The sequence below is a fragment of the Platalea leucorodia genome, assembly GCF_965183815.1.
Source record: "Platalea leucorodia genome assembly, chromosome: 17".
In the NCBI taxonomy this organism is placed as follows: Eukaryota; Metazoa; Chordata; class Aves; order Pelecaniformes; family Threskiornithidae; genus Platalea; species Platalea leucorodia.
Genome location: NC_138839.1, coordinates 1,478,061 through 1,503,331, shown reverse-complemented (window position 1 = coordinate 1,503,331; position 25,271 = coordinate 1,478,061). Strand labels below are relative to the sequence as shown.

The 25,271-nt window shown below is 41.3% G+C and overlaps 1 protein-coding gene across 2 annotated transcripts in view; it reads left to right on the top strand.

Moving 5' to 3' along the window:
* PRDM16 (PR/SET domain 16) overlaps positions 1 to 25,271 on the top strand; it is a gene marked incomplete at both ends in the record, with an annotated part of 340,471 nt that overhangs the window by 127,952 nt on the left and 187,248 nt on the right. The window lies entirely within an intron of this gene.

The following is a 25,271-nucleotide window of genomic DNA, read 5'->3' as shown; positions in this document are numbered from 1 at the left end:
CTGCTTTTCTGGGGTTGTCCCAGAAATCATCTTAGTCTCTTCTGCTCCTCTGTTCTTGATTTGAAAATATCCGTACTCCTAAGAATTATCATAAATTATAGTAGATTCTGCGAACAGTGAAATGTAGCCTAGGATTTATGCTCTGTGTCCACAGTCCTATCCCAGTGCATCCAGTGTCCATTCTCTAATCTATAACTGCTGCTCCATCGCCGCCCTAATGCCCACCCCACCGCTGCCCCTGCTGCGCGTCGGAGCTGCTGGCTGTGGTCTTGAGGAAGCGGCTGGGTCTGGGGCAGCCGGTTCAGAGGGTTTGGCTGGCTAGGACCCGCATGCTGTTTGATAGGCTAGCCCTCTCCCTCCAAATGTGTGGAAGCGGAATTTTACCTCCCTTTTCCCTGGGTGAAGCAGTAACTTGGCCCGTTTTCTCCATCGGCCACTAACTGACATGAAGCCGTGGTTTTAAAACTATTGGAGTACAGTGGGAAGCAACTAAGGGATAAAACGGTAAGACTTACCAATTGGACAAGCCAACAGTGCAATCACAGAAGCCCTGTTTTCTTAGAAAATGAGGTGAAAAAGGCCAGACTTAAGCATTAACATTTAAATTGTGTCTGATTATATTTACGCTCTTGATTGTGAAGTCTGAAAAATCAGTGAACAGTTACATTCTGTGTGTCCAGATGTTTTTGTTTACTTTTTTAATGTGTCGAAAGTGCAGGAGAAAGCAAAAACCACTTGCTATAAAAGCAAAACTCAATCATGTTTTGTCATTCTGCAGTAGGAAATGTCTGAAGAGCTAAAATCATAGTTTGGTTGAATGAGCCAAGAGTTTCCTTTTCTCTCTCCCCTATGTAGGGAAAGAAGGGAAATTCAGCTGAGAGTTTTAATTCCCTCTCCCTCTGGCTGATGGCATTCCTCAGAAGTTCATCTTTGTGTTAGCTGCTTTTCTTGTGAATATTGTTCCAGAATATTTGATTAGTGTTACTGTATTAGCTTCAAAACATTTTTTTTTTGGGGGGGTGGGGGGGGTGGGGGGGGCGGAAATCCCTGTTAATCTACTGGAAATACTTGCGTGGTTCAGGGAGGCTGTAGGTGTGAGGTGGTTTGAGATGTACTGGTCACGTTAAGGTGTCTCTGAAACAAAGCATGATTTTCCTCTAGGAATATGCAATATTGATTATTTGTAGGCTGCAGTGTGGAAGTGGCTCCTACAGAAAGGTGAATTCTCTTTTTTTTGAGCCTAGTATTTATAGATGGCATTTGGTTTTGTTTTGGGTTTGTTTGTTTGTTTGTTTTGGGTTTTTTTTGTTAGACAACAATTTTTTTGGAACAAAGTGCTATCCTTGGCTGCTAGAAGTCAGACGAAATTTGAGTAATGCGAATCTTTTTTTCTATGACCTTGGCAAAGCTTTGTCCTTCTGTTTTATATTTCTGATAAAAGTTTGTATTTACATTCATGTTTTTAAGAAATGTTCCCTATGTCCATTCTGCACTGAACGCCAGGCCTGATAGAAGCCCTATCTATTAACAACAGTCTACGTTGACTTTGCGATACTGTTTATTTTTGTAGTGTAATTGAACAAACTTTCTTTCTCTGTGGTGCTTCTCACATTTCAGCAGCATTCTTTTGTTCTCTGATTTGGCAGGTACGTTTCATACCTGAAAGGAAGGACTATTTGTCCTCCATCAGATGTCCTCAAACACTTAGACCCACCCTGACACTATCTCTTTTGACTTTGCTTGTACTTGCAGATACCTCTAGAAGTTTTCCACTTCCCAGTACGTTTAAAGAAAGTTCAGAAATCTGGTTCTAGTCACTCAATACCTTCATTATTTCACTTGGGAAAAACATACACAAATACCTTCATGTGCTAAACAGGAATTCATGTAATAAATACTATCTCTGCCTGTGTGTTGGTTCGTGAGCTGTTTCCTTTGGGTGTAAGGTTGGAAAAGCCTTAAAGAGATGTTCTAGGCAGCTTTACGTGATGGCACTTGTGCTAGAAAATTGTAACTTGGGATATGTTTCCACCCTCTGTTAATAAAATTGAGTAGGCAGACAATGGGCAGCAAGAGAAAAAAAGGAAAGGGGTGAGTTTTTTGTCACCCTGTAACTTGTTGGCTGGACTTTTGCCTCTGTATCTTGTTTCTTACAATAGTGGTGAATCTGACAAATCTAGTTTTTGTAGTGTACGAGGAGAAGTGTTCCTTATGCAGTTTGGCATTTTTGACAATACTTCTCTAACTTGTAGGTTTGACTTGCAGTGACTTGAAAGTCAAATGCCGTTGTAAGACTTCTTACACATAACTCCTTATTGCTGGCTAATGGAGATATTACTATTATACTTGAATTGCTTATTCCATTAGTTATATTAGTAGTTTTACTTCAGGAAAGATCTGTTCTTCACACTCAACCTTCTTCTCTGTTCATATTTCTCAGTTCATTTTCTATAGTTTATACTCTTAATAATGCCACTTCTGTGGACACCCAACCCCACCCACCCAAATCCTGAAAACCTGGTCGTCTTTTGTTTGTTTTTAGTAGCCATCAGTTCCTTAATTGTAATAGTGTTTCTGCCTTTTGCACAGAAAGTTCTTGCCCTTCATCACAGGAAATTTGTTGTCAGACTTTGCCTAAACTGAGCGCCACTAGAAGTGGCAATATCGAAGAATGCTTTACATCACATTTTAAGTGGGCGTTCATTAGCAACATCTCAGTTTTGCTAGAAACTGTTGTTTATGTTGTCTATAGGACGCATCTTTGTGCTTAAAAACATGTATCTGGCTTCTGAACATGGGCAGTATGCAAGTTTCTTAATGTGTTAGGACTTGTGCCCCTCTGTAATGGGCCCCCATCTGCCCTAGATAGCATAAGGGATGAAACAGTGCTGGAGGATGTTGGAGTAGGCTCGTGGTGTGTGTAGGTGTGTAGGAAGGCAGGTTTTTATTGCTGTTCTGTGGATTTTTTTAGTTAAAGCTTGAGCATGCTAATTCAGCATATCCAAATACAATAAAAATTTAAAAATGCTTCAGTTTGTACTTCACAATTAAGATCCACTTCTTCTGATTTCTGTAATTAAAAAAAATTGGGGGGATGGAAAATGTGCTGTTAAGGGTTTTGATTTGAAAATGGATCTCTCTTCTATCTAAGGCATTAACACTGCAGAAACAGCTTTTTCTTTTCAAGCCTCAGTAAGACCAGATTTGTGAAAATTAAAATGAAACAAAACAGTTAACTGTATTTCTTCGAAGTCCTCAAGAAACACGGGCTTCTGTTTGGAGGTAGGGGCCAGCTATTTTTTCATCTAAACTGTTTGATCCAGTCCTGGCTCTGAGGTAAAACATCCAGCTGCAGGAGGTAAAAGAAGAATGCTATTTGCTGAAACTTTCAGCTTTACTCATTATTTCCCCTAATAGCCTAAAACATCATAGGGAATACAGAATGTCGTGTCTTAGTTGCCATATTTTGAAAAAAAGATGTGTAATTTTTTTCCTTATAGATGTTTTTCCTTTTAGCCAGACAGAAGGGACTGAGTTAAGACCGGGTGAATACGTGCCCTGCTTTATCTGCAGCAAGTCTTTACTATCTTGTTTCTTTATATGTTTTTCCTCCAACATTTGCTTTGTGGAATATGTTTTAAAAAATGTTCTTTAAATTAAACCACACCTATTATTCAAGAGCTTTTTTAACATGAGATGGCAGTGAGTGATTCATGCTCATTTCATAAAAATAAATGAGATGTGTCGGTCTTCCGGCCCCCGCCCCCTCAGAGAGATGATTCAGTAAGTGCTCGTACGGGATGGTGTGCCCTGTGTTTTCCCTCTGTGCCTCCTTCCCTGACACTACTGTGCTGATCGTGTTTATCTACCTTTTTGTCCTTAAAAGATACCACCCAAACTAAAAGCCTTGTGATTATTTAGTGTGACGTGATTGCATTTCTGCTCTGCTCTCCTGATCCTATTACTTCCTTGCCTGCTGACACAGAACATAGCATTCAGAGTACCCCAAATAAATCACAGCGTGTTTTCACTTTATTGCCTCTGGGACCTAAAAAAAAAAAAAAAAAAAATCGCGTAATGATTTTGATCACTTTGTTGAGTAAATAATGATATTTATCATAGCACTGTTTATTTTGCTAATTGAGAGAAGAATGGGAATCACGTCCTGGAGGGAAATTCAGCAACTGAATTCTAGGGAATTTGGAAGCAATCAGATATGCTTTTAGCTCAGTTAGCTTCACAGAGTAAATACCATTAATAAAAGATAGTTATTAGTTCCTTTTAATTTATATTTTAAGAGAGATTATTTGCTGAAACACAAGAGACTTCTCTTACACTAAAGTGTAAGAGGCAGGCTGCTTCTTTACATTTGAAAAATAAGTGCTTTCATTTAATACTTTAGGGTGAAGATAGAAGCTGTCCCATGAAAGACAAATAACTGTGGAAAAAATAAGAGCCGGCAGCTAAGGATGCAGCAGGCATTCTTGGCTTCACGTCTGTGCCAGTGGAAAACTCTGCTGTTTTTTGAGCATGCTTTATAGTGGCAGTGATTCATAGCAGTTCAACCTCCCCGTTCCCACAAAATGGAATATTGAAATTTTGGTGTGGGGGTCTTTTTTTGTTTAGTTTGTTTGTTTGTTTTTCAGAAATACTCATAAGTGCCAAGGAAAATTTACTTCACATGATGGGCCTTGATTGCTGAGAGGAGAATTATATTGTATTTCCTTGAGTCTTAAAAATATTAAAATAGGAAGGAGACTCTAAGCATTCTTTTAACTGTGATGGTTTTGTCATGCTTCCCAGTTAAAAGAACATACAACCCAAATTCCCTCATTTCACTTTAAAAGCTGATACGGTTTGTTAAAGAAGCGTGTTCTTGTCTGTCCTGTTTTGTAACAAAAGATGCTAGAAGAAGTACGAGTCGTTTAAATGAGCAAAGAAGTCCCAAAACCTGTTTGCACTCATCTCTTGCTAACGTTCTTTCAACTTTTAGACTGAAAGGATGTGATGACATTTCCTTGTAGTTTTTCTTCATGTGTCTTCTGATTCATTCATTTTCTCTGGCCTCTGCCTTTCCCTTTGGCTTGAGAATAATGTTACTATAACAGCTTCTATCGCTCAGGGAAAAAGAGCTTATGAATTGCTGTTTTCAAAACCACATCTAATGCGCTTGCAGGGAATGAGCAGTCTTGGAAATTGCTGAAGAATGGTGTGCATGGCCATTCCCTCGATGGAGTGCGTTACCTACGCAGAAAACATTTCCCATGCAGGGTTACTTCGCAGTTTCTCAAAGTTTTGTTTGGCTAGAATAATTTTGAAAAAAAAAAAGAATCTATGGGTTCCTAAGGTAAACAGAACGTAAGAGCACTCGGGGACTGCCCACATATGTCCTTAGCCACGAGTAGTTGCTAACAGGCATCCGTAGTTGGAATGTATATGCACATGCATTATAAAACTGCAGATAAACTTTTGGTTTAGGCTGAAACCTGGCACTTAAGTGAAAAAAATTAATCTCAAGGAGGAAAAAGATTTACTGAACTCTAAATATTCTAAATACTGTGCGATTTTGGGCCAGTAAAGTTGCTCAACTTTGTACGTGCTAGATACTGTCGTCTTTCCAGAGAACAGTTGTGGTGGGAACATCAACACTTTAATTTTCTCCACAGTATACGGCCTTTGTTCTGCTGTTAGGAGACCATCATGAGGAAGGGGAAGAGTCAGCTTCCAGGTCCTGTCAATTGTTAGACTGCTTCCTATGCCTGTATTAAAAGCGTGCCGGTAGGCACATGCTACTGGCTTTTGATTCAGAAAGAGGAGAAAGAAAAAGCGGGGAGGGGCGCGGGGGAACGGCTTATTGTATCGAAGGCAAAATCTCATTCTCTACAACTAAATCTGTTGGGGGTGGTGGTGGTGTAATTTATTAATTTCAACCCTGGATAAAAATGAAAAATACACCTTATGACATCCAAGTGAAATGACTGAAATTTGTACCATTTTTTGATGTTTCACCAAATGCTTCAATGTCAGGGTTAAAAGAGTAAGTCTTTTTTAGGCCCAAGAATGCCAAGATATCTTGCTCTATCTTAGGCACTTCTCTAAAACATGGGTATATAAGGAATTAAGGAAAAAAAAGAAGAGACAAGGGAAGGGAATGACTAAGAATACCTCCTGATATTTCTCCTTTATTTCCATAAGGGGTAATAACTCATGAGCAATCCGGCAGAGGGCACTTTCTTTAAATAGAACATTCTGATTCACAAGCAGAAAAAGGAAATAAATATTTTCTTTTCGTCTTCGAGAGACATCCATGAATACCAGCTTCTGAAACAGTATTTTATCATCCACACTTAAAAAAAAAAAAAAAAAAAAAAAAAAAAAAAAAAAAAAAAGAAAAAAATGAGGAAAAGAAAATCCCACTAATAGCTCAGTGGTGACCGCAGGGTTTGAAAAATAGCTCTTTTCGTTGTCAAAAGCCTTGCAGAATACAGGGCACTACTTCTTCCTCTGGAATGCTAACCTACGTAGAAATCCAACCTTTATTTTGTCTGTTCCCAGAAAAGCCTGGCTGATGGAGCATTGGAACACAGTAGGCTTTTGTAAAGGAAATGATCAATAAGTTAAACCATAAATATACAGGGGACTTTAAAGGAGGCATCACTCTGTGGACTCTTCCAGTTGCAATTTCAGAAGGCAGAAGCAATGCAAAATAACTTGCTTTGCAGTTCTTAGGCTGCTTCTACATGGTCATCAGGGATGTGTTGCTGTTTGAGAAGACAGTCCTTGTGCTACTTACTGGTGGGTAATGTACATCTGATAGTATGGCATCGAGGAGTCCAGCATAAGCTAGCGATACAGAACGTACCCAAGTTCTCTAGGGAACCTGGGAACTGTCTGCCAAGGCCTGAGCTGCTCCACCTTTCCTACTTAGAGGTAGGCTACCCACACCTTGCTTGTACCGTCTTTTGCTGTGTGAATGTTTTAGGTGTTCACCCAGGTATTTTCTGGGGTCCTTTTTCTGTGTCGCTTATCCCTAGCCCCTGAGTTCCAGGAACCTTGTGCTAAGACATTCAAGAAAGTCATTACTGAACTTTGAGTCAAGGCTTAAATACTTAGAGCTGTGTTTAGACTCCAAAGGTTTGTGACATTAGCAAACCTTTCAGTGAACCTCTTTTGAGTTCCTGGTTAATCATGAAGTCTGAAGGTTTTAAATTAAATTTCTTTAACTCGATCTGTACAATACAAGAAGTGGCAACAATGAATTTTCCAGAGTAAAATGTTATGTTAATTACTTCTAAAGAAAGGGGAAATCACATTCTCTGCATAATTTGGCACCATCCTCCTCTTCCCATGGCAAATATGGAGCAGCACCGCAGATTTGGAGAACTGCTAAATGTAGCAACTCTTACTTTGTGGGATTTAGCACTTCACACATTTTGGTACTTCGATTGCTTCTTATTTGGCTCTGGAAATGCAAGGCAGTTGTGTTGTTGTATCTAGAGGTGACAGTGAAAAGCTGGGTCTATCGCTCTTCCTGAAGTAGTGGAACATAGGTGGGTCTTTGTCCTTCACTTGTTAAGATACCATTTAATTATTCATCCTTTCCTCTTTTTATGTATTTCATCACAGCAAAGTACTGGGACCTGTACAAAATGAGACAGTCCTTGTACTGAAAGTTTACAACTTTGAAAAACACGGGCTGTTTGTCCAAGGAAGGTGTGAAGCTAAGTTTGAGTCACATTTAGAAACACTAATGGAAGAAGCACGTCTGGAGGAGGAGGTCTGGTGGTCAGACAAGGTGGCGAATTGGCCAGGCGGAGTGGAAGGAGCATTTCTGTGCATAGGGGTGTCTTTGGAAATTTTATTACTAATCGTGTGCTTTGCTTCTCAAGTTGTGACTAAGGCCAGCTGCTTTGCGAAGCGTCCTTGTGAAATACCCACCTCGACTGACTGGGGCAGCTCGCTTCATTTCCCGGTTCTCTGTCCTCTCTGAAAGCAAACAGATAACGAGATCGTCTGAGGCGCGGGCCTAAGTGGGAGCTGGTTAGCGTAATTGGGTTCCAGACTGGTAACAGTATGCTGTGACCATTTAATGTGTTTGCATTGATCAGAGACATGCACATTCAAGTGGGATATGTAAATAAAGGAGAGGCATCTCTCTCACAAGGAAAGTCAATCTGTGTACACATCGCGAAGCACAGACTAGTGAGGGTTCGTCAGAACTTGCCATCACTTACTCTCTTTGCCCCAGAATTGCACTAAATGTGCTTAAAAAAAATTAAAGTGCTTTTCACTGAAGAGGACTCTCACCCAGATGTCCTGCTCGTGCGCGCTCTTTAGTGGGGCTTATTTAGGTTGCTCTTGGCAACATGTTGCTCGTGAAGTAAATCTCCAGTGTGTCCTGGAAGCCATCTAATGTACAGTAAAGGATGCAGTAGCTCGGAAGCCCTGATCTTTAAGAATCACCTTTGTGTTTAATGTATTTCATAACCTTTCTGGTATAGAAACTGCAGCATTCAGCCCACTCGTGCCTGCATTTGTACTGAGGCAGTTTGTTCAGCACACAGCAGTGGGTATTTTCTTCCTTTTGATCTGATTAGCGAGCAGTATGTTTCTTCACTTTCAGGTAATGCCTGGGCAAGTCATTGCTTTAATTGTACATCTTATTGTGTCATCCCTGTTCAATCATGTTCAAAAATACCTACATTTCACCCTTGTCCCCCACCTCCCTTTTCCCATTTAGATCTCACTGAAGTCCATTCTACCTTATCAGCACAGTAATTTCATGAGCAGAGCTAGGATTTCTGCCGTTTAGGCCCCGGCCATTGTCTGTCGCAGCTGCAGTCAAGATAAACCCTCACCCAGAACAAAGTTGGAATGACCTTTTACAAGCAGAATCTGCCTTGTTTCCCTCCAGACTAATTTATCAGCCTTCATTTCAGCCTAGTCTCTCAGCAGAGGCCTGAAAGAACATTACAGAGAGCATGAATGAACAGGGGGATTAAGATGCTTGGCTAGTCCCTCTTTTTCATCAGACACCTTCTGGATTTACTGAGATGTAAGCTGTAAATGACCGTAAGTGGTGAACTGCCTTAAACTTGGAGTAAGGGAAAGGGAAGGGGCGGGGCGGGGGGGAAATCACCAAAGCCAAATGTTTGGAAAAGAGGAGTGATGTGGGAAACTGGATAAACCTCCTGTCTTGAAGTCAGAAAGTGGTAGGTCTGAGCAGTAACGGAGTTCCCCCGGCTCTGCTGGCCGTTGCGCGGGGGGCTCTGTGTTGGTAGGCCTGTCCGTCCCCGAGAGGTGCGGGGAGGGGTTGTCGGCTGTGCAGAGAACTGCCTCACGGCGAGACGGGCTCCGGCCTTTTTCAGAACTGTTAACAAGGGGTTCTTGCAAATTTAAATCCAATTTATTGATGTAAAGCAAATTTTAAAAACTGGATTACATATGTATGTATTAGAAGTACTTTTGTGCAGCAGACCAGCAAAAAATTTACTGGGAGTGTGATTTTAATGCTACAAGAGCTGAATTTTTTTTAAAGTGAGCTTGACAAGTGTCAAAGAGCTCAATATGAAATGAAAGATCCACTTTTAGCTGACAACAGCCATAGTCCAAAGGACTTGCTGTGAGGAGAGGAATAAATATTTGTCTCTTGAAGGAGGGGAGAGTTGTCACCTATAGTTTGGGTGAATATCCTGGCTGTACAACATAGGCAGCTATTGTTAGCTTCAGTGGAATTGGATAATTCCACCCCTAATACCGTAAGACATCAGATATCTTTTTAGTGCTTATACCTTTTAGCTTTCTTCATCTTTTATATAATGAAAGAAGGGTTGTTTAACAACTTTGAAACATTACTGTTCAATTACAAGCTGCTCAGTTGGGGGGGGGGGGGGAAATCCTTGTCTGTAAAACTTGAATCATTGTGGTGGATTACTTTAATTGAGTTGACTTGAAAGCTTTTGCAAGGGAAGAATTAAATACAGCTCCAGTGACTTAGCCCTTGATATTGGTAGTGGTGGTTATTGCTAGTGCTGTATTATTGCATGTGTATGTTGTACCGGCAGTCGAGGAGCGCGGCCGAAGCGCAAAGGCAGGCTGGGAATTCTGACCTCGCCCTGCGGTAACGCTGCTGCGCACGTGGAGTGGGACTGCCGCGTCCAGCCAAGTAGCAGAAGTGTCTACATATAAAAACTTAATGCAAGCAGATTTTACACCTTCAGTAGATTATTTGAACTTTTGATATATTTGAATGTTTTGGAATATTTCAACTTTTGGTGAAAAAGAAGGAAGAAGCAAAGGATGGAATCGCAGGTGTGTGGGGAGCGTGGAAGCAGTCAAGTGAGCAGCAGGGCGAAAACATACTGAAGAGCCAGCTTGTGAAATTCATATTGAGGTGTCTAGCGATGGTGAACATCAGCCACAAGATGTTTAGAAACTAGGTGCAGATAAAAGACCAAGGTTTTGAAATTATTTTAAGGTTATGAGGAGTTCAGCCTATTCGCTGGACAGGCCTGGCATTTTGGCTACGAGACTCTCATATCTTCCTGTGACCGTACGCACCAATAAACCCTACTGCGGTAATTGGTATTTTCCTTTCTGAGCAATAAAAGCCCTCGAAGTGCAGTGGCTTGTGATTATAACAGAAACATCTAGACTTTTCTGAACCTTTGGAAGACTTCTGATTTAATTTAGATATTTGGGTGAAAGTTCAGGCTGTGATTTCTTTATATCTTCTGTGTTGCTAACCCATATTTGTGCCTTTGCAGTCTTTTAGCTAGCAATATAGAAGTCATAGGATTTTTAGGGTTGATGCAATCTTGTTTGCTCTCAGCAGTTGCTGTGTTTTATCTCTTATTAAGAGAGCTTAATAATGTAAAAGTACTGCACTGTTACGAAGCTTGCACCTTGTTGTATATTTACGTGCATTCAAACAAAAGGTGCATGCATCCCATCTCTTAAATACTAACTAAACTATTGTTCAAAGTACTAATTTACAGACACTTCCACTCTCAGAAGTTAAGTATCTTTTGCTATTCGTAAGTGCTTATATCATCTCCAAAATGAATTTCAGCGGTGTGAAAGGGAGATAAAAAGGCTGCCTTTCTGGAGAGTTGTTGAGGCAAAATGCAGATACTTACTTTAAACAGGACAGATTATTTTTGGCTCTTGTCCAGTTTCCTGGGAAATAGACAGAGAGAGGCTTAATTTCTTAGTCCACTGCAGCTGTGCTTAGGTTTTAATAAGCATACAAGCTTGATTTAAAAAAAAAAAAAAAAAAAGCCAGGAAGTTCAGATTCTTGTCGAGTTGTCGGTGTTCTTTGGGGCAGAAATTGGGTTTTACTGCTAAGTGGACTAGCAGTACTTTACAGACATAAGTTAAGCTTCAAGGATGGTGCTGACCGAAATGTCAATAACCCTGCAAAACTTAGTGAATGGGCAAAAGCGATCGCAGGTTAACTTCCATTTAGATAAACATAAGGTCACGTAGTTTAGTGTATCCAGGGAAGAGTAATCTAAGCCGTGTCTGTGCGATGCTGAACTTCAGACTGGCAGACAGAAGGCAGGGAAGAGAGCTTGCAGTCCCTGCTGACAGGTCTCCGAAATCATTGGCTCAGTGTGCAGTGGCAGCCAAAAAAGTCGCCAGTGCCCTGGACTTGCCAGGAGGATGCTGAGAAGGCGGCAGAGGACATCATCATGCTGCTGTGTAGACCTTGGCGTGCCTCTGTCTTGCAGCTCCGGTGCGAGGAGAGATAGAGCAGAGTTGGAGAAAGAACAGGGGAGGGCAGCTAAAATTTCCAAGAGGACTGAGCAGCTGTTCTAGGAGGAAGAACTGGAAAATCTGGATTTGCTGAGTTGGGAGAGGAGAAGGTGTAGGGTAGAGTAGATACTGTTGGAAGTTTACAAAATCCTGAAAGCAGTGGATAAAGTGAATTTGGAATCGCTATCTAAGAAATAATATAATACGTGCAGTAGGAGCATTTGATGAAACTAGTAGAAGAAGTGTTGAAATTAAATACAAACAGGTACTACTTTATGTAGTGAAAAGTGAATTCCAGAACATGCTACCTGCGGAGACAGGTAGCTCAGAAGGTTCAGAGAGGCCTGGGTTGGTGTGAATCCAGTCCATAAATGGTTGCGTCAGCAGGAGTAGGCAGGGGCATCCTCTCTCATCTCTCTCGTACGACGGTTCTGGACACTGGAGGGCTACGAGGCGAATGCAGTGGAAATGTGCCAGGCTCACATCCTCCCTAAATACCGCCTCCAGCTTTCATTGTCATCACTGATGTTCTCATAAGGTCAGGCAAAGACCAACCCTAAAAATGTCCTTGAAGCTGTCCTCTGGGAGAAAGGGGCATTAAGGGGAAAAAAAAACAAAATAGGGAGAAATTAAATGTTTTTGGGTGATAACAAATGACATAAAGTTGTGGGGTCAAGGGACTAAAACAGGGAACACACCAAATAGTGCCCCCAGATAAGAGGGGGACACGCAGCCCCCCGAGGCTGCTGGGCAGGGCATTGTGCTGCCCTGCTCCGGGCGTTTCCCAGGGCGTAAGGGAGATGCAGGTCTTCCGTTCCCTTCCCTGCTCTCGGGCAGTGCTGCACTGGTGTCAGTGGTGCACCAGTATTTCTGTTGCAAATCTCATTTTCAACTCGTTATTATTTTTGTGGATTTTAGATCCAAGCCCACGTTCACAGTGTAAATTTTCATCTTGCCTGCATTTTATTACAAGATTTTGTAGTAATCTGCTGGGAATTTCAGATTTAGAAATTTGAGCCAAAGTGACTTCTTTTCCTGCCTTTTCCTGTTTTTCAAAGTTGCTTCATTTTGTAAGGGCTTGTGTGTGTGTGATATATATCAGTAAATGCATGTGTAAATTTACTGCTTGCTATAAACTGTAATTGGCAAGAGTAAGAATATAGCAAATTCAGAACGTGAATGATAAAATACTGATACTGTATCCTTTAATTTATTACCTGTATTATCCACACTCTACATTTTCCACTCTGTTCTCTCCCCTTCATGAGTTGTGTTTTCACTAGACTGGCATTTTCCTACTCTGATGAATTAACTGTCAATTGAAGTTAGTGAGATAAATCAAAACAAATGGACACACTGCTCCATATTGACTTTCTCACTGCCTGATTCTGAAAACCACTTTCGGAGCACTGTGCTGCTATTATGCTCACTTGGTTCTAAGCAAATGTACAAGAAAGAATGAATTGGGGGAGGTAGGTGTTTAATAGCCATCAATTACATTTTCGCTATCTTTGTTTTATCTAGGATCTTGTCAACAATGAGATCTGTGCCATTTACCTAGAAAGAGGACGCTTAGCATTTTGTCAGAAAATGAAATGTTAAATGGCTCTCAGGAAGCATACGTTGAAGTTTAGGTCTTTTAAAATGGGGTCTTAATCTACACTAGAAAAAGAGTTTTTGGAATAACGGCAACAGTTTAAGTGAAAAGGAGGACACTTTTATCAGCACGGGCTATGTGCAGACACTCACCATAATAGAGGAGGGACGAGTCTCTAGTCTGAATCAAGTGAGGTTTATTAACATTTGCTGTGGAAATTTTCTGTATATAATTACATGGTCGTTGGATAGGGGACCTGAAGATGTTGAAGTCTTGGCTTTTATCCCAAGATAGCAGAACTGTTTCTAGCCTGGATTATTCCACTTGTGCAAGTAGGTGATCAGGCACCCAGTAGCTAGGATCATCTATGTCCCTGATCAGCCAAAACAGTACACTGAAGTGATAGATCTGAAATACGGACATGCTGAGGACTGCTGTCTCTTGCAGACATGGTAAAACTTTCACAGTAAAGAACACGTGGTTGCATGGGTACAGGCATTCATTTTATTGTCATCGAAGTTGTAATTGCATGATAGAAAAGTGATTGTTTTTAAATAATGAGAATAGAAAATCCATCTACATGTCTTAAGCAGTGCTACTGCAGGGCTGTGTAGATCAAATACCAGCCATACCTCTGGCTGACCTTAGTTACTCTGCATGGTTTCAGTAATAAGAACAAGCATATGCCTGTCATACAGCAAGTGTGGAAATTCTTTTGTTATTTGTTTACTTGTATCTTAAACATCTGCGCCTCAATGCTTGGCTTTGAAATGCATTCTAGATCAACCAGATTACTTTTTCATAGCTATCGCCTGATCGTGTGTTCTGTCTTCCTGTGTAACCAGCACCACATTTAGCAAATAAATTTAACACCTTCTCACCTGGAAGAGATCTTATAAACTTCAATTCAAGAAGTAAAAGGTTAAAAAAATGTATGTGCAGAGGAATGGATGGTGGAAAGGGGTAAAGCCTCTCAGCAGTAGGTTAATTGGAGAGTGGCATACCAGTGTAGATGGGAGCACATAGTTTCCTTGGACAATGTGCTAAAGAACTGGGAGCTGGGAAGGACCAGCTGGGATTGTTAGTGAATTAGCTGAAGTCAGAAACTGCTGAATGGAGCAAAGAAGTAAAGGGGAAATGAAGGTTAGGGTATAATTCAGTCTAAATTAGGTGGGCCATTCACAATGCATAAAAGGGCTCTGAGCTTCCTTTCTTGGGGAAAATGGGTAGGAAAGCTCACTTTTATTTGGATGCGTGTTGAGTGGTTGATTTTAAGAATGTGCATACCTAGAGCCTACTTTTTGGAAGTGCATTATCCCACACGAGTTTGGAGGAAGCATTGAAAATGCCATGAGCCTGAAAGACAACAGATTTAGTAAGAAAGACTCACAACCGTTATGCTGCAAAAGCATGTAATTTTAGTCTCTTACAAACTGAAACAAATTCTCTTCATTTGGTCTATCTTTGCTTGCTTGTTATTAATGATGAAAACTCTGTAGCTGATCACCTCGGAATCCTGGGTGCTTGAAATCCACTCTAGCTTTGGCCCATCTCTACTTGTTATTTTTGAAGAGGTTTATTACAGCATTTGTGTACTTTTATTAATTTCTAAGTTTTGTTTCTAAATAGTTATACCATTGAAAGTGACGCGGCAGACAGCAAATGTTCTTGGGGGCTGTATTTGTTCTACCTTAAATTATGAAACACTAGGGAAGCCCCTCTCTTGCATGAATTTAGTAACCTAACACCTAATTTCATATGGTACCTCAATGACGCATAAGGCATTGAACATGCAAGGGGAACAGCTAGGTGATTTGGTAAAGCTCTGTAAAATCTCATGAACTTAACCAAATTAGGAAGAAAGGCAATAAACATTTATTTATTTGTTATTAGGAAATGGCAAGTCTAAAAGCCTCCGTGATATTTATTGATATAAATCTGTAGAGGTTAACTCGTGGCCTCACCACAGCCAGAAAGGTCGGTGATGAATGGGAGCAGCCAGACTCGCACAGCTGGCTGGCAGCGCCCTTGCTACATTCACGAGCAACATACGCATTTCAGCATCCATTTTCTTCACCGAAATCCTGAAGGAAGGAAGGGATTCGCAGCATCCTTGGAGATCAACAAATGTTGACTATGTCATGTAAAGTGGATATAAACATTTCAAAGCTGAGGGTTTCTCGGGGCAGCCTGCTAGAAGAACCTTCTTCTCCTTGTCAGAGCTGACCCATGCCTCTGTGGACCAAAAGTGTATAATAATCGGGTACAGTCATTTGAGTCACCTCTGATGGCTTCAGTTAATTCATCTGTTGAATACTGTTTTGGAGTAGGGGTAAATACAAACAACGTGCTAAAAAGTTTATGCAGGGTGCACACTTAGTACAGGATCACAGAGGTAAATGCAAAGGAAGTTTGTGGTTACAGATGTTTTTCCTTTTTCATGTTAAAAAGATACCTTCCAATGATACTTGTCTGTGGTGCATTGCTTTGTAAGTTGATGAAGAAGAGTTTTGCTGCATCCCTTCTGGTGTTGTGGCATTAGGTTTCTGTGTGGACCTTCAAACTCGTTTGTCCTCAACTTGCTTAGTATCCCCCAGAAGTACCTCATCCATTTGGTGACAAAAATTTACCATGTTTCAACTTTGCAGATATTTCAAAACTCCTTAGAGATCAGCGTTACTCTGATCTGTGTGTTGTCTGTGAGCGCCAAGTGATTGCAACTTTGGTTTAAGTAACGTGGTCTCTGTGGCTGTGCAGAGCTTACCGAAGTTACGGACCCCTTCGCCCCACAGACAGTTTTAGAAACCTGGGTGATGCTAGATGTTCTGTGTGTTATGAACCTACCTGCAGAGACGTTGTGCTGCATCATTAATAAGATAAAGCCTGTCTGACGGTTGGTATCCTGGTTTTATCAGACATAAAACGCTTAATAAGGAATGTATTACCTGGCTGATTTTACCAGCGTGCAGTTCCAGAAGTGTCGTGGCTGGAGGTGGAACCTTCTTCCCCTCATGCCGTACCTGACACAGCCCGGACTCATTTCTGTGTTCACTCTAAAGGCTTATGTCAAGCCCAGTCAATTTAAATGAGATTCAGAACTGGAACAGCAATAAGTGTTCAATCAAAGTATTTGATAAATCACTTAAACAATCTTGCAGATTGCAAATTCTGTAAATGCAAGTTCTGCAGTTATTCAAAACTAGTGAATGTGACAAGACTAAGAGACAGCAAAGTCAAAACAGCAGGAAGAAAAACTCAGATTCTTTGATGAGATTAAAATACCAGCAATTTAAGTGGCAAGCAGGTAGGACTATGCTGCTCGTGTAGCTTTCTAACCAATACTTGAGCATTTACAAGGAGAATATACAGATGGGATAAAGAAGAGAAGGCTGATTTGATGATTGCAGTATAATTTTACCTTTACTTTGGGGTATGTGTGTTTTCCTTAATATCTTGAATGGCATAATTTAGATGGTCAGGAAAGTTTTCTCTCTTATTAAATGGAATGACAAGTGACTGTAAAAGTAGGAGAAGGGAAATCTCAACAAACCCCAGATTGCTTTGAATGCTAAACAATTTTTCTTTGGTTAGTGAGATTGTAGCATGAGCTTCCTCAGGGGGAATTTATTCTCATAAGTGTCTCCACATAAAAGCTGAATACAAAGTGTTGAAACAAACTCTTGGACTTGACTTTAAACCGGTTCGTTACCCACTGCAGCCATGAATATGTCCAACTAGGTATTTAATGATTTTTTTTTCTACAATTTTGATTATCTCAAAGAAACAAAGAAGAAATTAAAGCGACTTTTTTTTGAGTAGCTTCCAGAATGAAACCTTGCATTTTCTCCTTTGACCTTTTTCCTTCTTATTAATGAAAGAAGTTTAGCAGATTATGATGGGAGAGGAATACAATTATAGTCAGTACCAGCGCAAAGGCAAGAAGCAAGATTTGAAGGAACAGTTTTCATGGTTACCAGAAGGAAAATGAAAAATTGCATCATTTTAGACTGTAGCTAGTGTTGATGTTCAGCATTTTAGTCTAAAAAAGAGTTGTCAGTTTTGCATGTGGCTAGTTCAATGTTCTCTTATCACCTTTGTCCTTGTTCGTAATACTAGGGGTGTTTTTATTAGGATCCTGGTGCCAAACTTTTGCTTACAGTGTATTTTGCTTGCTTCCGCCATTAATGTATTTCTAATCCTCAGAAATCAGGAGCTTGATCACTTTTTGTTAAGGTTACAGTAGGAGCCAGTTGACCTGAAATTCATGCTGGTCTCCTCCCAGGCATTTATTTCCGAGGACATTAGCAAATGGCTGATCTCTTTGTCTCCTTTTCCCCACCTGTTTTACCGCAGATGTGAAATGTCTTAATTGGTGCTTAAAACATGCATTCTGAAAACATATACATCTATTTTCAGACAGCATGAGGCCTGATTCATAAAAGTTTTTAAGGACTTTGAGATTCTTGAATGAAAACTACTGTACTAATCACAATGTGTTACAAATTACATGGGATAACATTTTGTCCAACGCTGAAGATGGACAGATTTGCATTATGCTAGACTCACATACATACATACGTACATATATGTATGTATACATATACACACAGACTTAAACCTTCCAAACGAAAAATGCTAAATGGTTCCTAGAGGTCTTTTGCATCACTTCTGGCATAGGCTGGACGTGACCTCCTGGTCTCTGAGAATGTTTCAGGCAATTAAGCTGGTTTTCCAAAAGCTACCCGAATACAAATGATTTTAATAAATTAGTAAAGATTTGCATTCTAGACCAGTAGATACGGAAATGCCTTATCCTACTAAAAAAAAATATTTTTGAAACTACACTAAAATCTACTTCACACATGTGGATATAATTGTTAAAAAATATTTCCCCTTTAACTTGAAACCAATTTTTTGCTCTTAAAAAGAAGGTAATTTTTAGGACTTGCTAGCAGTCTTTATTCTTTCTCCCGTACAATATGTACCTTTAGCACATTGAGCACATACTGGTTAATGGAAATCAGCAGCTGTAAGGATTCATATAAAACTCTACGGTATGTGCAAAGTTGAATTATTTTAAAATCTTGATTTGCTTGCATGATGCCAGTGCCTTTATTTTCTGGTATGTCTATGGCTCTGTCTAGCAGATTTGGAGAGGTTAAGCTCTGTGTGTGCGTGCAAGCGTGTGTGTGCATGCGTCTGTTGTTTCTTTCTTCTTGAAATGCTTCACCACAGTAGGCAAAATGGATGAAACATAGAAAAAGAGAGACAATAAATAGTTTCCTAACCTGGCTTGGATAATAGAGAAAGTTCGTTAGATTTATTAATCCTCATTTTCCTTTGGACTGTCAGGCTTAGAGTGACAGTAAAAAAGCTTGTGACGACTTTGGCTAATTTGCACTCCATTCACTTTCTCATGAAAACCCATCAGGATGACTGAAGAACTGCTCTGCAATTGACCTTATTCAATGGCAGAGTGATATACTGGGAAACAGGCCAGTTTTTACAATGCCGAAAAGAGCAAATTGGACGGAATCTTTGTTCCTCTCTTTTTTTCTCTTTCCTTTTTATGCCAGTCTTGCTCTAGTTAAGCTCTCTCATTTGTTCCAGCAGTAGCTCTAGGGCTCAGGTCACCCTCTGTGGCTGCCATTGCAGGTGATCGCTGGCCTGCTTGTCTTGGATGCAGAGGGGAGAGAAAGGGAAACGCTGGAAGACTCTGCCGCAGTGAAAAGGTCGAAGACGTTGCGCTCAGCCAGATGTTCAGGGACAGGGGCCTGTTTTTGTCTGGGCAAGCAGAAATCGCTGGTGCTCAAACAGGTTGCCTGCATCTAGCAGCCAGGAGGCAACTGATCTCCACATCTTGTATTTTCATGTTATTCTTTGGGTGAGGCTTTAAAGCTGGTGGCTGGCTGGTGGTGGTCACGGCAGATGAGAGACAGGGAGGAGATTCGGTGCTCATCTGTGCAACTTTTCTGCGTTCCTTTTATATACACGCCAGCCAGCCCGGGATCTTTCGCTCTCCCCCACATGAAGGGAAAATGAGACACACTTAGAGCAGCCAGCAGGCTGGTAGCGAGAGCTTTGGCGTAGGGTGTAGGGACAACTGCCCCCTTAAATGAACATTTAATGTTTTATGCAAAAGAGAGCAGCCATGAATGAGAGTCTGAGTCAGATTAGCACATGAACAGTCAGTAGTCTGGCAGATATCGAATTTATCTGGGGCGGTGGAGAAAGGCAAAACAATTTGAATTTGAGTCTGAGAACTGGGCTGTTGCTGTTTCGGGGTGGATTCTCTCTCTCTGACTGAAATTACTGAAACTGCAGCTTTGTTTCCAGGTTTCATCAAGAGTGGTTTCTGTAAAGATTTCTGACTAGTAAGATCTTGCTGTTGATGTTTTTAATAGTAATAATTCCGAGACGTACTGTAGGTCCTGTCTGTCTGTACTGCTGTACGGAACGTGCTGTATTTCACTCCTAAAGCAGCAGGTTTTCACTTGGTGGCTACCGTGTTCTTGATGCATCACCTTATTTGATGAAGCCCTTTCGAGGACGCTAACTGAACGTCACACAGATCAGTGTAAAGCTTTCAGATGGCTTTTGAGCACTTTGGTGACCGTTTCAGTTCTGTCTGAGCCAGCAGGCTTGATCTTTCTCTGCAGAGGGCAGGATCCAACAAGACAGGCGTAAGAGTTACTGGTTTGAATGAATGCTATTCAGTTGCACCTTGAAACAGCAGAATAAACAAACACTTAATCTATCTTCCAAATACTAGGAAGAGACGTGTGACAGCTGTCTGCGTATATCTTATGCTGTGTTGATGCACTCATCTGGTGTATCCTAATCATCCAGCGTCTCACCACGTGCGGCTCCCAGACCCGTGGTGCACAGCTCGGCGCACTGGCAACCGGGGAGCAGGAAAGACCTGCAGTCAGTCCTGGAGCGGGGTGGAGAAGAGTCGTCTCCGTCGCCCCTGCTGCCTCAGGCTCCTTGGCCAGCCCCTTTTGGGACAGCGCTGCTGAGCAGCAGCAAGTTCTGTTGCAGAAGAGCGCCTGTGGGCCAACTGGAGCACCACCTCGGGGCTTACGTGTCCGCGCTGTCTGTCTGTAACCTAGGCCAGATGGCATGCCTAGCATTTATTGTTTGCCGCCTTATAATTTGTATTGGGTTATTTAACACCATTAGGAATTCCTCGATTTTACTTAGGATATTATTTTCAATTCATCTACAATTGCGATTCCGCAAAATGGAGACCCAGCCCGTTCCTCTAGGCCATACTATGCCTCGTGCGGGGAACCGCCCCACCACTCTGAAGTGCTAAATAGACGTGTAAAATTTGTTCTCCAACTAGTACGCTCATTTGCCACACCTAAGGAAAATAGTTATTTTGCATTCTTGTATTTTGAGACTGAATGAGAATGTTTCCACGTGGTCAGACTGGTCTTTTTGTATCTCCATCCTAGAAATGTTACACATAACTTACAGAACTATTAAATCCAATGTATCTTGGATGTAAGATTTTTGTTACTCAGACTTAAGTGTTTTGCTAGTAGTGTAGAACATACATGATAAGAACACGTATACTGGCACCTCAGTGAAAAAACAGATAAGAATGATACTAAGTTTGAAGCAACAAATTTCAAATTCTGTTTAATCATATTTAAGTGCTTTTGTCTGCTACATTGTGAAAAGAAATCTGAAGATTTCTGTGTGCAAAAAAAATTTTCCCGGATCTTAAGGGATTGCAGTCATTTTTCATTGTTTGTTCTGCTTTTTGAATTTTTCTGTTATACACTTAATTTTTTTCCAATTTAATACAACTAAAGAAAACCTGGTGACTGTATACTTCAGGCTTCGTTAAACCTGAACCACCCAGCAAGACTCAAGAAACATGTTTTTCTTCTCCCACAACTTCACCGAGTGATTAAGCGCATTGTAGGCCTGTACTTCTGAAGGGGGAAGGTGGGTTTCTTAAAAAAATAAGATTAAAAAAAAAGCCACGCCACAGCCCCCAGACATTGAGCCAACCAAAAACTTCTCTGGCTTTTCAGTGTATGAACGTTACTCTTTTCTGACCAGCATCAGTACTTCTGATTTATTCGCGTGAGACAATAAAAGGCATCCTACTGAAATAATAGGATTTGGAAAACTCTCTTCTCTCTCCAAAGCAGTACCAACCTAACCCTCCCCTAACATCCAAACAGCCTTGATCTGAATGTTCTTTGTAAGCACAGTCGTACGTGTTATAGAGTCCTGCAGAAAAGGTTACAAACTGCAGTGCATTTAGGTTTTGAAAGTAAACCAACAGGGTGGAGACTGAGGTGTGTGTGAAAGAATCGAGGAAGCAGCAAAGCTTCTCCTGCCGATATTTTTGGGGGCAGATGTTCACACGAAGGAAAGGGTTGTGTTGACACAACGAGTCTTGACATGCAGGATAAACCTGGAGAGAGGCGTGATACTCTCTGAAATGCCCCGCTGTCGGTGTTAGGTCTTTCTCGTGATAGACAAAGTCTCTCCGTCTCTTTTGGATCTCTCGCGGTAGATGGCCCTGAGTGGGGTGGCTTCCGCCGCTCGCTGTTTCCACATACGCGCGGAGCCACTGGCATCGTTCTAGTCTTCTCTCTGTCATCTCCTTGCCCTCCTCCTTCTGGTGCCCTCAGGTCCTCCAATTTCCCCTTCTCTCTCTATCAAATTCTGCCCATGTCCGCACCCTCATTAATCAATGTCAAGTCACAGAGTGTACAACAAGGGCTGTATTCTTCAACTGCCCCCTCAGCCCTCATACATCCCATTGTTCCAAAAAACTGATTCAGATGGCAAGAAAACAGCCGATGCAGCACATAAAAGAGATGAGACAGAAATGAAAAGAATCAAGGAGGGGAAAAAAAAAGAGGAGGCATTTTTTTCCCCTGAAACACTCGAATAAATACTCAGCAATGATAATTTAAATTATTCATACATTTATGAAAACATCCATTGAAAAGTGAAGTGTATGATGCTCTTTGTCTACTTTACTTGTCTCTTGTTTGTGATTAACCTTTACTGTAACTTGGGCTGGCAGTGCCACGATCACAAAGACCAGACTTTTCCTTCCATGGGAAAAAATGTTTCATCGTATCCAAATGAAAAATTAAGTGGAGGTATTTAGTGCTGATGTGGCAATTTGTTGCAAAGCATTAAAGATGCAGTATTATCCATGTCTGTAGTCCAAACACTGCCTATTAAAAAAAATAAAAAAGTAGACAAAGCCAGCTTTTAACAGCGTGTTCCCTTACAGCGTAGTTTGACATATATTCTACTTCCAGTACCATGACGTCCTTCAGGAGCCAGAGCGCTTGACACCACACAGTGTACAGGATTTGCTGCCCTCAAATAAGGAGAATCTGTATATAGATGAACACATACGAACAGTCTCAAAAAATGGAAATCAAGACAAAACCAACTTGATTATTTTCATTACAGCTCCTAAGACGTGCAAACTATGTAAGACTTATTCATAGAGTAGCATTAATAATTTCATCAGAAAATGTGAGACATTTGAGACCTGACAGTCTGTGAAAGTCCAGACGACATTTCTTTTGCCTTTTAGATAGACTTTCTTGCTCAAACTTTGTGGTCACTGCCTTACTTTATAAAACCTCAGTTTGTGGCAAGATGATGACAGAATATTAAATGCCAATAGTGATAAACCATCTAATATCAGGAATAACAATAATAACTTGAGAGGTTTTGGAAAACTCAGATCTGTGGGGCTTGTGTTCTTTTGCTATATCTCTGCAAGTCTTACTTTTTTGCAGAGACCAAGAGAAATAGTCAAAGCAAAGCTTCTCTTATGACATTTGTGTCTTGCTTGTAATTCATCAAATTTCTATCCAACTTCCAAACCAGAGAGGTCTGGATAATGTCATATAATTTATAGATAATCATCCAAACATTTTTATTCTCAAGTGAACATATTTAGTCCTGCATGCCTTTCCATAACCGGTTGATTACGTGGGAGGGGGAGCCATTGTCTAGCAGTCAAAGCCAAGGGATTTTAGCAAAGATCTCGTTACTCTTCTGTTGACTCTGCAGTTGACTCTGTGTGTGACCTTGGACATGTCACTTAGACTCTGAATGCTTCACTTCCTTCTGTAAATGGATATAACAGTTTTGAGTACATGCAGAAAAGTGTGTCTGGAACTTAGTAAAGCATTTTGAGATTTCCCTCATAATAGGTGCTATTGGGTCTTGGCAATTGAAACTAATAGCGCTCTTCAGTAGTGGGTTTTTGTTAAGCGTTATTATTGCGGCACTCATCTCGGGAATTTTGTAGATTTTCTTTCGTGCCTTTTTCAGTCACTTTCCCCTTTTGCATTTTGTCTTCTAGTTTTTTAGTTCTCCTACCTAGCAATTTCTGTACAAAATGACTCTAAAAGTTTTTCTTCGCATCTGTCTTGCCTAGGATTTACTGGTTTTGTATTTTAATACTGTCTCTGGATTTGTCTTTTGCTGAGGTGAAGCATGCGCCCTTGTTTCAACAGAGAACATTTTTAGTAAATCCACTAACGGATAAATCTACTAAAAGAGGCTGTCAGCCATAGGATACAGTATTTATATAGAAAGTGTGGTGGAAAACTGTATATTAAAAGAGGAAAGGAGCTGGAGCAAAAGTCCTAAATCAGACTCCTGGCAATATACTGTCTTGGTGTGTATTTCTTGCTAGGCTGTGATTCCTTTTTCTTGGAAACTATCCAGAACTTCCTGGCTCAGCGATCTGGGATACTTTTCAATATACTGGATATATGGAGCAGTGGGCAAACTTCAAACGGTTCTGAGATTTTTTTGGGGTATGGAGAGACATCCAAAATATTGGTGCCTTTTCTCAGCTGATTTGCATAAATCCTCCTTCCCTGCTTCCAAGCCTTTCTGTAGCTTCTGAGTAAGAAACAGGCATCAGATCCCTCCCTCCCATTCACACAGCAAACCAGATTGTCGTTGGGATCAGCCAGCCAGATGCAGAGCCCACTTGTCCTACCGCAGGAAGCTTTGCACCTCGGCTCTGCTCACTCCTTCCTTAATGAATGGGCAAAGATACGGCCATGCAGAAATAGCCTCAGTTATACTAGCTGGCAAGAGGAGCTGTGGGAAGGGTAATCTCCTGTGCATTCCCACCCACAAAACCACCTCCAAGCTTCTCCGTTTCAAGTTTTGGATGAAGACGGCTTGATTGGGTCTGCTTATGCTAAGCACAAAGTTGTCCTATTACTTAATTGTCAGTGCCTGTAATTTATAGGTAACCATTGCACCTCTTTTTTCTGCTAGGCCTTTCTAGGCGGAGGAATTAAAAACATTTTCTTTAATTCCTCGCGTTAGAGTGGTTTAGAACGAATTCCTGCATAACCCGTTCCCTCCCCGGCCGCGTCAGGGCAGCCCGGGTCCCGCGAGCGCGGGTCTGCGCCGGCCCCGCTCTGCGCGGCCTGGCAGTGCCCCCCCGCAGCCCCCAGCACGCCTTGCCCATAGAAGGTCTGGAGATGCCTTGTTGTGCAGCGCTCCCTCCTCCCGCCCAGCCACCAATGGTGGGGTCTGGGAAGGTAGCCAAATGCCACTGAGGACACTGGAGCAATAAATCATCCTCCTTCCAACATCTGCAGGCCCCAAAGGCTAGCCCCTTGCCGATGATGATCTCGCCTCCCACCCCCTGCTTTTTATCCTGTCCCTCTCTGACAAAACACCTATTGTCACAGCCTGAGTGAAGAAGAGTCCTTTTTCCTTCACAAAGGCCCTCTGAAGCCAAGTTGTGAGCTGCCAGAGAAGATGCCTATGTCTCGGCGGGGAGTCTATATCTCACTCTTTTTCTCTGTAGTTCATACTTCTTCTCTCTCACGGGGGTCACCCAAAGCCTTTCACTCTGGCTTCATATTCACATAAAGACATCAA